Source organism: Grampus griseus (assembly GCF_964374135.1).
Source record: "Grampus griseus genome assembly, chromosome: 6".
Taxonomy (NCBI): domain Eukaryota; kingdom Metazoa; phylum Chordata; class Mammalia; order Artiodactyla; family Delphinidae; genus Grampus; species Grampus griseus.
Window position 1 is genome coordinate 4,342,999 of NC_139000.1, and position 12,577 is coordinate 4,355,575.

Below are 12,577 nucleotides of genomic sequence, written 5' to 3' on the forward strand. Positions count from 1 at the left end.
CACCCCCAAGTTTCTTCTCCTTTCCCAGCGGGGACAGTCGAGGGGGGTGATATCTGCCTTCAGGGGAGGGTGCTGGGAGCCAGGAAGGAAAGGGGAGCCCGCTCCCGGTCGCGATCACCTTCCAGTCCCACCCCATCCTCCCAACCCTAAACCTCCCTCAGCCCACGCCGGTCCAGTAGGTGCCCCGCTCAACGCGGCCGCACGAGTGAGCATCCCATTTCCGGCGGCCCCAGTGCCCCCAGCCCCGGAATGGGAGCCTTCTTGGGCTCCCGGGCGCCCCCCACGCCCTCTCAGCGCCCAGACAGCCCCGAAGAGTTGAGCGCGGGGGGTGGGGCGCGAGGAGGAGGCCTCGGCTGGGGCCGGGGGGAGGGGGGGGAGATGGGGGTCAGCTCCCAGACTTGGACGCCAAGGGTTCGGAGTCCGTGCTTCGGGTGGGCTGCAAACGGCGGACATCGCACGGGGACGTGCCTGGCAATCCCGCAGTTGCTTTTTGTCTTCCCGAAGTTGAGTGCAAGCCACGGGAGCAATTAATAATCACGCCTTTCAAAAAGGCCCGGCGGGCACCGGGTGCACCCACACCTGGCACCGCCTCCCTTACTTAGAAGACGCCCAGCAAAGCGCCGGGGAATTCGTTGCATCCTTTTCCCCAGCGCTGCCGCCCCCAGCCCAGGCGGACAACTTACTCCGGAGCCCGCGGACGCCGCGAGTCCACGGTCCTCTTCCCGCCTTCCCGCGGCCTCTGCTCCCACCATCTGCGTGCCACCCAGCTGGAGGTTCGACTCCACGCTGTCCCCAAGCCGGTCCAGGCACATAACCCTCCCCATTAGCCCACCCCTCCAGGGCACGGAAAGAAGTTTCTAGCCGCCGCTGGAAGACAGAGTTTCTCTGTGCAACTCACACATACCCAGTTTTCAGAGAGGGGAAGGGGTGGGAGGAATCGGGGTGGCGATTAAATTGGGGTAGGGGAATGGCGCGCGAGAAGGGTTAATTTCCTTTTCACAAACACATCCAGGCATTCTGGTAACACCCATCCCCACCACTCACTCTCACAAACGATGGAAAAAGACCCTGGTGGGAAAAAGCCAGCCAGGAAGACAAGCTACTCCTTTAAGATACTGCCACAAATGCACACTCACACACCCCTCTCCAAGCGACTCCAGTCCTGCGCTAGTAACGGCCGCCACCAAATAACTTTTGCATCCGAGCCTTTGCTGGGCCGCTTTAAGTGGCTCCTGGGCCGCGGGAAAGCCTGCATGGTCACCGAAGCCCTTTAAAAATGAAACCAGCCTGGCAAAGCTGCAGCATCTCTCCCCCCCCCGCCCCCCCGCTCGCCTCCCGGGCTCTCCCCTCCAGCCTTACCCCGGCTCGGAGCGGCTTCCCGGAGCGGAGACCCGGGAGGCCGAGGACCGCCACCCTCGGCGCTCCGCCTCCCCCGTCTGGCTGGCGCTGGGTGGGGCGAGGGCCGAGGGCTGCGAGCCGGTTCTGCTTCCCCGCGCTGCTCCCGCTGCCGCTGTGGCCGCCGCCGCCGCGGCCGTCAGATCGGGGCTGGGGAGCCCTCCGGCCGCCGGGGGGGCCGCCCGCAGCCGTCCCGGAGACGCGGGCCGGGGGAGGGGCCCGCCCCAGCCGCCCGCATCGCCCGCCCCGGCCGAGCGGGAGGTCGCCGCTAACAAGTGCAAACTTTTGGGGCCCCCTGGGCGGCTCGGAGGGGACCCACGCTCGGGCACCGGGCAGCCCCCGGCCCGGGTGGGCTTCGCGGCTGCTCGTCGGGGCGCCGGGGCATCCCCCCGGCGCGGCGCGGGCCAGATGGCGGGGCGTTTCACTGCCCCCCTGCACTCCGCTCCAAGTTAATGCCGAGGCTAAATCCTCTTGCCATCACTCACGATCACCATCGGGGCTTTTATCTCTCGGTCTGATCCGGGCTGCGTAACTTCCTCTGTGTGGCTTTAACACACCATCCCACCACGGAGCAACGGTCTTCTTAAAGGTGCAGGAAGGAAATACTGCGAGACTCGGGGGACGCGCCACGGCCCGGGGAGGGGCTCTGCGAGCAGGGGCGTCCCGGCGGGCCCGCGGCCAGGGTGGCCCCAGCGGGCGGCCGCGGGAGCGAGCCTGCTCTGGGGGGTCGCAGCCTAAACATCTCCTCCCGGCCCGGGGGCCAGCGGGTCCCGGCGCGCAGAGCGCATTCTCAGCCAGCTCGGGTCAGGCGCCGCGGGGCTGCGGCTTCCTTTTCCGAAACCCAGGGGCCTGACAGGCTGCCAGCGCCCATGGGTGTGGGAGCTGCCCCATCGGCCCCGGGGAGGGGGCCAAGTGAGTCAGTCCGCCCACCCCCCAACAGCCAAGGGCTCAAGGCTGCAGCTCGGTCTCCCTCTGGGAAGTGCTGCCACCCAGAAGGCCCCAAGCAGTGGGTAAAAGGGTGGGTGGGTGGATTGGGGGAGATGGGGAGGGAGCGATCTGAGCGCACAACCAGAGCCTGAATACCAGCTGACACATCGCCGCCTCCACCCTGATGGGCCCTGCTTTTGACGAAGCCAAGCCAGCTCCGGAGGGAGTGCGGAGTAGGGGGGCAGGAGAGGCCTCACTCCCTGGTAAGCCTGGGAGGAGCCCGTGCGAGGACTCCTGCAGAGCCCAGGGCAGAGGCCAGGGAGCTGGGCACCCTGGGCAGCCCTGGGCTCTTCAACCCCCTGGAGGTTTCCTTCCAGGCTGCCTCCCAGGCCTGTGGGGAGAGCTTCCTCCATCTTCCAGGGGAGACCTGTGGTTTTCAGGTGCTCCTGGCTTCCTGGGGGTGGGTTCTCACTGCAGCGCTCAGGCAGCCAGCACGGTCATTTGGCGCATCAAGAACAAAGAGCCTGAGGACAGGGAGAGGGAGAGAGAGAGAGAGAGAGAGAGAGAGAGAGAGAGAGACTGGTCCAAGGTCCAAGGTCACAGAGGGTGTTAGGAAGAAGAGCAAAGGATGTGGCCCTGAGTGCCACACCCTCTGCCACCTCTTACCTCCACCTTAACCCTCCCCTGCTTTGGGCCCCCCCTAAGCTTGCAGAGGGGGCTGTATTGCTGAATAACGTTTAGACTGTTGTCACAGAGCAGGCAGAGGACACGGAATTAAAGACTGTCATCTGCTTTAATAATAATAATAATTTAACTTTTATTGAATACCTGCTTTATGCCAGGATCCATGCAAACCACCTTATGTGTATTATCCACTGATTCTTCCCAGCAGACCTGTGACTTAACTCCTGTCAGTAAAGTCCCAAGTTATAGATGAAGCTTAGAGATGTTAAGTAACTTGCCCAAGGTCACACAGCTGAGGAAGACTCTGGCCTGGGATGCAGGGCTCTTGGGCTTCCCGGTGGTGCCCCTCCTGACTTGCTGGGTAACTTGGGGCACGGCACAGATCGTTTCTGGGCCTCAGTTTCCCCACCTGTGAGATGTGAATGGTGAGTCTTTCCTTCTCCAAAGAGCGGTCACAAAAAGCCATCGAGTGCCTCCTCCTGCAGTGCTCTCAGATCCCTCCCGCTAGAGATCCCCTCTCCTCCAACACATGCAAAGCTGTCCAGGAGAGCAGATGCAAGCCAGCCCCTGCTTACCTGGTCCCGAGGCCTCAAAGCATCCAGTAGGAGAAAGCTCCTTGGAGGAGAAGAACACATCTCAGCAATTTGACTTTCAAGCATTTGGCCTGCAGGCAGTAGTGAAGGGCACAGTGGGGGGCTCCCACACAGGCAGGGTGAGTGATGACCTGGGTAGGCCCTCAGCCTGCTGTCGCCCCCAGGCAGGGCCGTCAATTCCTGGGAAACGCCTTGCTCCTCCATCATCACCGAGACTGGATGCTGTCAGGACAGCCAACAGGACATGGCGGAGGGGGCTTCTGATTTGTGGTTCACCTAAACACAGTGGAGGGACCCAGGGCGTATTCCTGTTATTTCCCAGATGGTTTAAGTGACCCATGTGCAAAGCTACATGCCGCGGAAACAATGTTTAAATTGCCTCTGCAGCCCTCCTCTCCCCAGCACTTCCCGCCTCGCCGGCGAGCTGACGCCGACCGGCATTTTCAGAGACCCATTCCCCAACCTGTCTTCTGGTCTCCCCATTTCCAGATCCCGGAAATTATGGAATCGTGGAAAGAGCACTGACCCGAGAGTCAGAATAATAGCCCCTACTAGCTATGTGGCCTGGGGCCATTACTTCCCCGCTCTTAGCCTCAGTTTCTCCATCTGCGTAATGAGGGGAGTTACCCCAGAAGGTAGTCCCTGCGCGGTGATCCCGAGTTGACAGCAGGCCATAGCAACCTCTGGGAGACAGCATCTCTTTCAAGTGACTAATAAAGTGCTTCTTTTCCAAGATGGGAAACAAATAGGATTCCAGCCATGTAGGGACCAGGTGGTCAAGGGATGTTCGTTTTTAAATTTCATTAAGGTATCTTACGACAAATGACCTTTCCCCAGCAATGACAAGAAGCTGAGCCCCAGGGGCAGGAAAGTGTGAATGAGTCTCCCCCGCAAATAATTGCTGGCTCCCCTCTCACAGCAGAGCCGAATGGTCCTCTTCACTGATGGGATATTGGCTCCACTGCACAGTTTTAATTCCAGCTGTGTATGTGGAATCTATTATCAAAAAAGCAACTGCAGAATAATGCATGTAATTTTGTTCCATCTATGTTTTTTAAACAAAGGGGCTGTATGCATATAAAGATACATATGTACCTGTACATATATATACACATATGTAAACTAAAGCTACCACAGTATGAGCAGGGGAGATGGGGGATGACATGCCTTATTACGTATATATTCTTTCTGTGTTACTTGCCTCCTTTACAGTGAGGGAATAGGCATGGATGGGATAGAAAAATAACAGGAAATTATAAAGTCACGCTCAAAAGCGATCTACTAGCTTTGCAATGAGAGGTTACAGATGAGGTCCAGCCCCTTCGGGGATTTCTGAGAGAAGGCAAATCCTGATGCAGACGGACTAAAAGACAGACAGATAAAATGAGCTCACACCGCTGACCAAAGGGTCAAGTGTAGGCTCAAAAGGCACGCGCACCATGTTCTCACCGTTCACTTGATTCACTCCATTCTCAGTTATGCCAGACCAAGGTTTTGATTTGTCCCCTTGACCTTGAGCAGTGGAGATGCACTGGAAGTAGGAGGTGAGACCCTGGGAACTACCCCAGGACCATCTAGGGGTTTGGGGGCAACCCTGGGCCCCTGACTTCTACGGCCAAGGCAGGGCCAGGAGGAGAGAGACCACGATCCAAGCCCAGGGCATTCCCCCAAGGTGACACCTCCAGGTAGTGGCAGAGGCTGCCAGAAGCACCCCGACTCCTCCCTGCCAGTTCTCTGCTCTAATCTCTAGACCATACTCGCATTAATTATTATTACTGTATTAATCATACATGTGATTAATTCAGTAATGGTGATTCATAATTGATTGCATTTTATATGGTGCCTTTCATCCACACATCTCCCAAGATGTGCACTGCCTACAACAAGAGACTCATAAAGCAAAACGTGTTCTTAGCTCGCCTGCATTTTTTTGGATAAACTTGTCTTTGCAGAGGCAGGAGGTAAGGGTTTTGGGGCAGACTGGGCTCGCCAGCCCCAGCTCCGTGCCCATCTCCCAGCTCAGGCAGTGCCTACCCAGCTGGGGACTCCTGCTTCATCCTGCCTTGCCTCATGGTGGCCATGCCCTAGGAACCCTGCAGACCCCACTCCCTTGGCGGGTAAGTCTGCCTAGGATCCAGCTGCGAGGCAAGGCCAGCTCGGGCTCTGCGGGGAGCTGGTGCCACACGTGGCACTGGACAATGGCTCTAGAGCTTGACTCTTTGGGTGTGGGTCCTACCGCTCCTGTCAATTAGCTGCGTGACCTTGAGTAAGCTACTGCCCCTCTCTGCCTCAGTTTACCTGAATGAAAAATGGAAATAATAAAAGTCTCTCTCTTCCTAGGGTTATTATAAGATTTACATGCAATGATGCACGTGCAGCACTTCAAAGATGGCACATAGTACGTGCTCAATAAATGTGAGCGGTAACTGTGGGTGTCGTAGGTCTGGTTCTAGCAGCAGCTGCTCTGTGACTAGGCTAATCTCTTCCCTTCTCTGGGCCTCAGTTTCCTCAGCTGTAAAATGGGTGGACCAGTTGATTTTGAGGGTACCTTTCAGATCTTAGATGAGCACGTGTTATAGTCACCGTTGGGATTCAGGGCTTCAGAATCAAGCAGCCCCGGGCTCACACTCCCGCTCACCATTTCCTAGTTGTGTGACCTTGGGCAAAGGACTCACCCAACCTCAGTTGCCTCCTCTGGAAAATGGGGATCGTAATAGCACCCAACGCCTGGGCTTGATGTAAGGGTTTAATGAGCGAATGCTTGAAACCTGTTTGGCTTCTAGAAAGTGCTTAACACAAGGTGGCTCTGGTATTCCACAGCAGGCCTGGTGCACAGCACTTACTGATGTTCTCACATTTCTGCGGTGCCACCACCCTGGGAAAGATGCTTTTATCGGCCCCGCTGTTCAGATGAGAACATTGTCCTGGGTGGTTCAGTTAGGGATTGGGGCAGGGGCAGTATTTGAACACAGGCCTCATGGCCACGCTCGCTGATGTACGGTCTGTGTCCTAAGCTTATCGTTCCAGGATTGTTTTCTTCCCGATGATCCTGGGAGAGAGCTGGCATTGCAGACCCCACTTGGCAGCAGAAGACCCAGGGACCCAGAGAGGTTTGGCACACGGCAAATGAGTTCCCGGCTGATCAGAACAGGCTCTGTCGAATGGGTGGGCGTGGCACTGGGATGCCTACTTTTGCCTGCGGAATCTCCCCTGCCCCATCCTGTCAAGCCAGGCTGGGTGTCCTTCCCTCTCCACAAGGGACTGTCCTGTTCCTGAGCCCCAGGCAGGTGGGGCTCCTCCTGGCAGAGCTGCTCAGGGGCTTCAGGAGGGGTGGCTGCCACAAAGAGAGCAGCCCCCCACCGAGTTTCCAGGGGGACCAGCAGACAACCAGGGCTTCAGCCCAGTGGGTGCCCAGAGTGCAGTCTGCAGGCACTGTCTGCAGGCCCCACAGGCAGAACCAGCTGCTGCTCCTGAGTAGACTCTAGAGTCTCTGGGCTTCCTCAGCCTGGGGGATGGGGGTGCAAAGGAGCATCGGCTTCCCTCTCGCAGTGGGGCTGGTCACTACCCTGACCCTGCCAGCTTAGACCTCGGGGGACATCACCCTGCAGGGCACCTACTGTGCGCCAGCACCCAGGGATGCAAATGGCGACAAAACCACTGGGTCCTGCCTTTGGAGTGTGGCAATTCTAACAGATTATCCGTGTCGCAAGTGTCAGGCTGCCTGTGCGGCCCACAGAGGTTTACTAAGCACCTACTATGCGCTAGACACTGTCAGGCGGAGTCAGGGAGGCGGTGGAGTCTGGGGAAGTGTGAGCATTTATGTGTACGTATGTTCGTGTGTGTGTGTCTGCGCACACATGTACATGAGCCCGTGTGTAGGCCCAGTGTAAGTGTGCCAGCCTGGCCATGTTGCCAAAAAACACTGGACAGACTAAAATAACTGCAGAGACGGGCTTCCTTGGGGGCGCAGTGGTTGAGAGTCCGCCTGCCGATGCAGGGGACACGGGTTCGTGCCCCAGTCCGGGAAGATACCACATGTCGCGGAGCGGCTGGGCCCATGAGCCATGGCCGCTGACCCTGCGCGTCCAGAGCCTGTGCTCCACAACGGGAGAGGCCACGACAGTGAGAGGCCCGCGTACCGCAAAAAAAAAAAAAACGAAAAAAACTGCAGAGGCAAATCCTAGTTATCAGGATAGGAGACAAGGAAAGGTCAAACCATGAGCACGAAGAAAAATAAGACCCAGGCTCGTGAGGACCCAGACCTCGACTCCCTCCTGCCTGAGTCCCAGTTTCCTCACCCCTCAAGCGGGGATAATGATAGCACCTACTTCCTGGGGTTTGGGGAGGATTCACGGAGAAACGCACGTAAAAATCCTCCAACGCTGGCAGTAGTAAGTGCCTGATCAGTGTTGGTTCTGGGTGAGGGACCCTCCTTCCAGCGATGAGGGGGGTCCAGAGCCCTTTGGGAGCCTGTGGCCCAGCAGAGGACACTACTCTGTGTCGAAAGAAAATGGGGTTCGTCAAGTCTGGGAAATACATGGGGATACAAGCCCCAGCTCTCCTCCCGTGGACCTCTTCTCACAAATCCGCCCTTGGGAGGTTGCTTCTCCACCTGCATCCCACCCAGCTCTCAGCATGGGGGTGGGAGGCCGGAGATCTGGGGAGTTGAGGAAGGAGTCGCGACCACCCCTGCAGGATCTGGATCCTGCCCACCCCCAGGTGTGTGGGCAGCTAAGGGGGCTGGGGGGTGGGGGGAAGGTGCGCCCCAGCGGGGGGCGGGGGGAGGGACACACTGTCAGCAGGGAGGAAGCAGCCCTCCCACCTCCTGCAGACCCCTCCCACCCCAACTCCTCACCTAGAGGAAAACATTTTTCTTTCTTGCCAGGCAGGTGATCTGGGCGCAGCAGAGGCAGCCTTCCTCTCAGACGTGTGCTGATCGCAAAAACAGTTCACCCAGTTATAGAAATACCTGTCCTCTCCCTCTCACTCCTCCTGGGGAGCTGACAGAGAGGGAGCGGCCTTCTGAGCATCCCAGCCCCACTCAGGTCCCCATCATGTGCCAGCTTGCCGAGTCCCCAGCAGTTGATCGTCTGCGTGAGCAGGCTGAAAGCAAGGGGCCCTGTAACCAAAGGCAGCTGGAAATTCCGAAAGACACCCCACAGTGAGAGAGAGAAACAAATAAACAGAAAGACATGCCCTCCGACTCCCTCTCTCCTGGTCACACACACACTGACACGAGCCGTGTTGCAGGCAACAATTCCCTTGTTAAATTGGCCACCGCGTGGAGGCCGCCTCGGCATGCAAATTTCTCTGCCATCAACCCCTGAATTCTAAGAGCCCTGCGACCTTGGCCCCTGGTCTGGGTCCTGCCAAACGGGGCCGCAGGGGCGCTGCTCCTCACCAGCCATGTTTGTGCGGGCTTTCGGGCACTGATAATGGGAGACAGCATCTCTCTTTCTTAAACCTCTTGGTCAGTCTTTTCTGCCCAAAGGAGGGCGTCAGGATGGGGGCTCTCTAGACAGCTGTGGGTACCCTTGCTCCTCAAGTTTGACTCTCCATCTTGGGAACCCGCTTCGCTTTCTCACTTAATGGCACTCGGCCTAATGGATGGAGACAGCTCGCAGCTGACACTGCTCCCTCCCTCCATTGACTTTGCCGGCTGTCACCCCTGACCTCTAGGATGGCCACGCTTAACCCTTGCTGCCCCCATTCCCAGAGAGGCTCCTCAGCTCCACAGGGCCGTCATGAGGCTTTGTCTTCACGCGGGGATGCATCCTGGTCCCACCCCACTCATTTTCCACCATCGGTCGGTAAGTGCAGAGCGTGCAGGGCTGGGAAGGTTAGCCACCTGCTCTCCTGACCCACCATCCATCTGATGGTCGGAAGGACATGGCTTCTAACATCCCAACCCATGGAGGATGCCCAGAAGTTTTTTTTTTCTTTTTAATCTGGAAAAACAAAAGCTCTGTATCAGATTTCCTTTCATCTTGACCCTGCTAATTCCCGAAACCGAATTTGCTGACAGGGCAGTTCTGTGGCTCGTCAAGGCTCACCCCTTTCCTGGCCACTGCCCTGCGTCTCAGCAGGGACCCCTCTGCAGAGTTCTGACCACCAAGCAACTCTGGCTGCTGTGGAAGTGTCTACGGGGGCCTACAAGGTCCTGAGCCAGGCGTCCGTGGGGTGGGTGCTGAGCAAGCCGTGGTGCACCCCCGTCACCACACCAGGCACAGTCCAGACCCCGTGTGAGGGGCTTAGGCTGCATTTGCAGAAAGTGATGCTCACGGGCAGGGTTCAGAGATAATAATGGTACCCACCTCACAGGGCTGTTGTGAGGATTTCAGCATGAAGCCACAGGGGGAGCACTTTCCTACCTGCTGGATGGGCTGCTGCCTGATTCATAAATTGTTGGATAAAGCCTATTAGATCTTCAAATAAGAATTTTTTTAAAAAAATAATGAAATCATGGTTGCGGGGAGCTCAGAGGGGTGTGGTAAACCCCGAGTGTGACCAGGCTGCCAGGTATCAGTTGACCCTTGACACTAGAGGCCCTCCCTTCCCCTAGAGAAGCCCTTTGATCCTCCAGGGACAGGAGGCACTCGCCCTGCCTCAGAGGGGAGATGCCACCTTTGGCTTTGAACTCATGAGACAGCTAAGCTAGGGGGACGCCAGAAGCCAGAAGGAGTATAATTTCAAGTCAAATTGGGTGATGTACCCCCATGCCCCGATCCAGCTGAGTTCATCCTCTGAGGCCAGCTTAAATCTCGGTCTACAGCAAAGCTGGAGGCATGACCCCCTGTCTTCCAAGCCCCTCCCCTTTACCCCCCAGGCCCACTGTTGGTCCTTAAGTTACAGCCACTGCTGCTGGCCAGAGTCGGGAGCCTGCTGGGGTTTCTTAAAGAAATCTCCAGTGACTGATAACAGACCACGTGCCAGACCCTGGGGGAGGCGCTCTTATCTGCCTCCACCTTCCATATGGGGAAATTGAGGCTCAGAGAGGTAAACATCTTGCTCCAATGGTGCACTGGGATTCAAACCCAGACCCGCCTGACCCCACAGTCAGTGCCCTTGACTGGGCACTGGGGAGATTCTCTCTGCAGTTCTGTCCCCCAGGATCTTTTGAGCCCCGGGTCCCCCTCTCTAGGCCTCAGGATCTGCACTGTCAAGTGACGGGGGTTGAGCTGGTGACGCCCTAGGGTCCTTCCAGCCCTAACATTTTCAGATGAACCGCCAGCCTCCCTACTCAGGAGTCTGAGCTCTCCCACTACAAATGTTTCCCTGAACGATCAACAGAGTGACAAGTCCCTAAGGAGAGGGGAGACATGCGTCAGGAGCGGGCTTGTTAGAAGCCTGACTTAACACGCCTCGTGCACGCACAGGTGAGACCCAAGCATGGCCACGGGGGATGTAGAGGTGGCGGCAGGTAAAGGGGCCTGAGATGGCTCCAGAAATGCCTTTGTAGCACACGGCCTGGAGGCCTGCTTTTGCAGCTAAAGGGCCAACACGTGCTGGGCAACTACTCTGTGCCTGCGGGGTCCTGGGCACAGACAGGAACTCCTTGGCCAGATGTGACAGGACCGTTTCCAGAAAGACCCTCTTAGCATGAGGCATCCCCACGCAGGGCCTGCTTCTGTTCAACTGGATGCCGATTGTTGAAACATTGAAATGTTTCGTGCATTTACCTGTCCTGAGCCCTGGGGGAACCCCCACCACCCGCTTCCCGGCCCACCCAGGACCCTTCCTTGGAACCCTCTAGACACCCCCCCCCAACGCAGCGGCTACCTGCATTCCTGCACGCACCTGGCACCTGCATTGATTGGCTCACAGGTGGTCTACCATTCTCATGACCACTGCTGATCACACACGTCCCCACATGCACACAGAGCCCAGAGTTTGGGGTGCCGTGGTTCTCCCCAGTCCTCCAGGGTCCTCTAGGGGTGGCAGCCCTCAGGGTCCAGTTCGTTGGATTGGCCCCTTTGGGGTCTCCCCACAGCAGGGCAGGAAGGTGATTTCTGGTCCCATGGACGCCTTGGAGCGCAGCACCCACCCACAGAGTTGCAGTGGCCTCTCAGAGCCTGTGTTCTCCTGTCACCAAAAACTTCTCCCCAGCCAAGCCCACCCACCACTCCGCATTTTAGAACCAGAGCGAACACGGGCTTCTGCTTATAGAGAGGGAGAGTTCCTCTGGTTGCCCTGTGTGCTCTCTCTCAGGCAGACTCCAGGATGGAGAAGTGTAGCGGGGCAGAGAGAAGGGGCCAATTCCAGTGGGCAATGTTGACCATCTGGAGGGCTGTGTTGAGCGAGATCCCAGGGCATCAGGACACAGTGGTGTGATCGATTAGTTATGGCTGCCTGGTGATGGTTTCATCATGTCTGTCTGGGAGAGGGGTCAGGCAGGGCGGACCTCACGTAGTTCTCCTTTTTCATCCCCTGAGTGTGGGGATGAGCCTTTGTCCCTCCCCCATGGAGAGCCCAGAACTGTACCAGACACAAATAGATGCTTGGGAAATGCTTCTAATTGAGGGTGATTTTAAACATGAACCGAGCAAATTGCATTTATTGAACACGTATTAGGTGCAATTGGACGATAAAGTAGGGAAAGGAACTAGTAGTGATGCTCTGGGAAATTTGGGGGTCAGTTTATTTACCCATCCAACCATCCATTCACTCACTCCACAGTTATTTGCTGAGTGCCTTCTGTATGGGGGCTAGAGATACAGACCAGCATCTGCTCTAGGAAGCTTCCAGCCAGGTATGGGGAGAGACAAGTTGAGGACAGGTGGGGTATGGGGTGCCACGGGCAGCAGGGCGGGTAGATACAACTCTGTTGTTCTCAACCCTGGCCGAGTCGCCCTCCAGGGATGAGCCGGGGTTATTTATATCCTGCTGAGTCAGGGGGCTCTTGAGTTTCAGCATCACAAGATGTTAGATGTTCTTGACTCCAGACTTCCCTCTCCCTCCCTCCTCTTTCCCACCTGCCC